Consider the following 2686-nt stretch of genomic DNA (forward strand, 5'->3'; position numbering starts at 1 on the left):
CTTCTGTTTATCATCGTTGACTGGTCCCTGTAATCGATCGACCCTTGAAGCCTCAAGTTGAAATTTCCGCATTATAATTTTGTTAATTGAATGCTCGGATTGCGCCCTTAGCCTCTTGATAAGAGATGACCTGGACAATTCGCACTGGGTATTGACTATTAACTTGAGTTTCTTCGCTCAATAAAGATATGATCAAGATTTATGGAACCAATTGCTTTGAATTATGTTTTTGTCGCCCAAATCTCTCCCAGATTTCAGGCGCTCGAAATCAAGATTTGCCCACGAGAAATCGGCATTAATCCGCTCCAAGAGATCTTCAGTTTGACATTTATCCCTACCAGAATCGCCCTTCTTTAACTGCTGTTATAACACTAATTACTCTAACAAAAGATAAGGTGATCTTCATAAATTTATTCCAACAGACATATCAAGATGCGCCTAACAAATCAATTACTAAATACAAAGATTAAATCTATTACAACAACAACTAACTATAAACTCGGCTCTCTATCAACAGCAAATGAAATACGATTTTTTTTTTTTCAAGCCACAACATGTGGGCAATTTCCCACATTGCTGGCCAGGTCCGATGCTCCTGCATCAGAAAGATAATCGCCCTACTATTGAAGAATTCATACAAAGAATAAAGTCCAAATATGGGATATGTTGGAAAGCTATAGTACGACTTAATTTGACAGAAGAGGCTGACAGATGGTGGAAATCACTTGGCATCAAACAGTTGGACGACTTGTCGGATAAAGAATTTGAAAAACTCTTTATGGAAAAATGGTCTTGTGCTAGAAAAAAGAATGAGACACGTCAGGGGTTATGTTCTACTGGTATATCCTTATTGCAGGTTCATGGATTGATTCAGAAGGAGAAAATCATTGTGTCTATAAATCTGAGTTGCAAGCAAAATCTCATAAATGTCAACTTGGCAAAAAAATTGCAAGTCCCAGCAAAACAAATTGAAAATACACAGGTTGATGATAAGGATGTTCAAATTTATAAGGATTTGAAGCTTTCTATGGATAAGTATATGTTTCGTGGTGATTTTTATGCTTCAGATATGGATAACATGGATGTTGTTTTGGGATACCCTTGGATGGAATCAGTGGGTACTATAAATATTAATGTGCAGAAAAAATTCCCGAAGCTCTGGTATAAAAAGAAGAAAATTACATTACAGGATATTTCCATTAATAAACAGGTAGAGTCCAAGGAGGCTGAAGTAGAAGATGTTCCAGAGTCTGACATATTAGATGATGAGCTAGTAATGATAGATAATAAACACAAACAGAGGCTGAAGCAGAAAAGGTTACAAGTGCTGATACATCAGAGGAGGGCTCAGTGGTTGAAGTCATATTGGAAAAGAAGACACGACCACAAGCACCACAGCAGGGTGAATTAAAGAAAAAGAAACCGTGGGTTAAAACTTCAACATATCATTACCCACATCACCCTGTAAGAAAACAACCAACAAGATGGCAACCAACTAGCCACAAGGACAACAACCCCCGTATGATGGATAGCAAGGAGCCTAGATCCACCTACTACACATCAACACAGAAGAGCTGCCACGGTCAACTTCCATCTCAAGCGAGCGAGGCACCAGCGAGATCGAGGGTTCACCTTTCTCTTGGATGGCTAGATGCACATGCATGGTACCAGTGGACTACTCTTTTGAGTAGATCTTATTATTTATGTTCTTCCCATGTTTCGGGGACGAAACATGCTTAGGGGGGTGGAATGTTATATACCTAGGGGGGGTAATATGAGATACCAAGGGAGGTACCCAAGGTAATAACGTAATAATGGGATGGGCCATAGTAATAAATAATGTGGTTAACCCATATCACGTAAGGGACCACAAGTAGCTAATAATAATGTAATGGGCCCATGGTATTCGTTGATGGTATGAGGGAACCATGGTAATGACCCATGGTATTGTATGTATGAGGCCTATATAGAGGCTAGAGACTCCATGTCAAGGATAGTGAAGGAATATTGTATGAACAGGCATATGGCTTGTAGAGTGTTCTCCTTCCTTAAGGAGTGAATGTATGGTGTTTCCCTACCTTAAGGGTTGAATCAATAAAGAAGCATTTCTATCTATTTCTATCTTGTTATTCTTGGGTTATTTCCATTATCATATATTTCTGGGTTAGATCTATAACAAGTGGTATCAGAGCTACAACAAATGGTATCGGAGCACTTTCTTGGGCACAAAAGTGGAGAATTTTTTTTTTTTTTTTTTTTGCAGGATTTCGGGGGCAGCGAGTTTGCAGATCAGATCTATATGTTTTGGTGCAAGATCTTCAAAATCTAATTGTAAATCTGCATTCTTTGTGAAAGATAGCCAATTTCAAAAAACAAAATCGGTTGAATCGGAGTCCGGATGCAGGAAATATCGCTGATCTAAAAATCAGTGCGGTTGCAGACAATTTTTCAGGGCAGCGAGTTTGCGGCGCAGATCTGGACGTCCAGATGCATAAGCTAAAAAAAATAATTGTATATCTGGATTCTTTGTGAAAAATACCCAAATTCAAAAAAAAATCAATCGAATCGGAGTCCGGATGAGGGCGATATCGCTGATTTAAAATCAGCTCTTTTTTGCAGAAATTTTGGTGACGACGGGAGAGTTTCAGCACAGATCTGAAATTCTAGTGTCTGGATCAGAATTTCT

This window comes from Pinus tabuliformis, chromosome 8, assembly GCF_031772625.1.
Source record: "Pinus tabuliformis cultivar Carrire ecotype Pingquan chromosome 8, CPIR1, whole genome shotgun sequence".
Classification (NCBI taxonomy): domain Eukaryota; kingdom Viridiplantae; phylum Streptophyta; class Pinopsida; order Pinales; family Pinaceae; genus Pinus; species Pinus tabuliformis.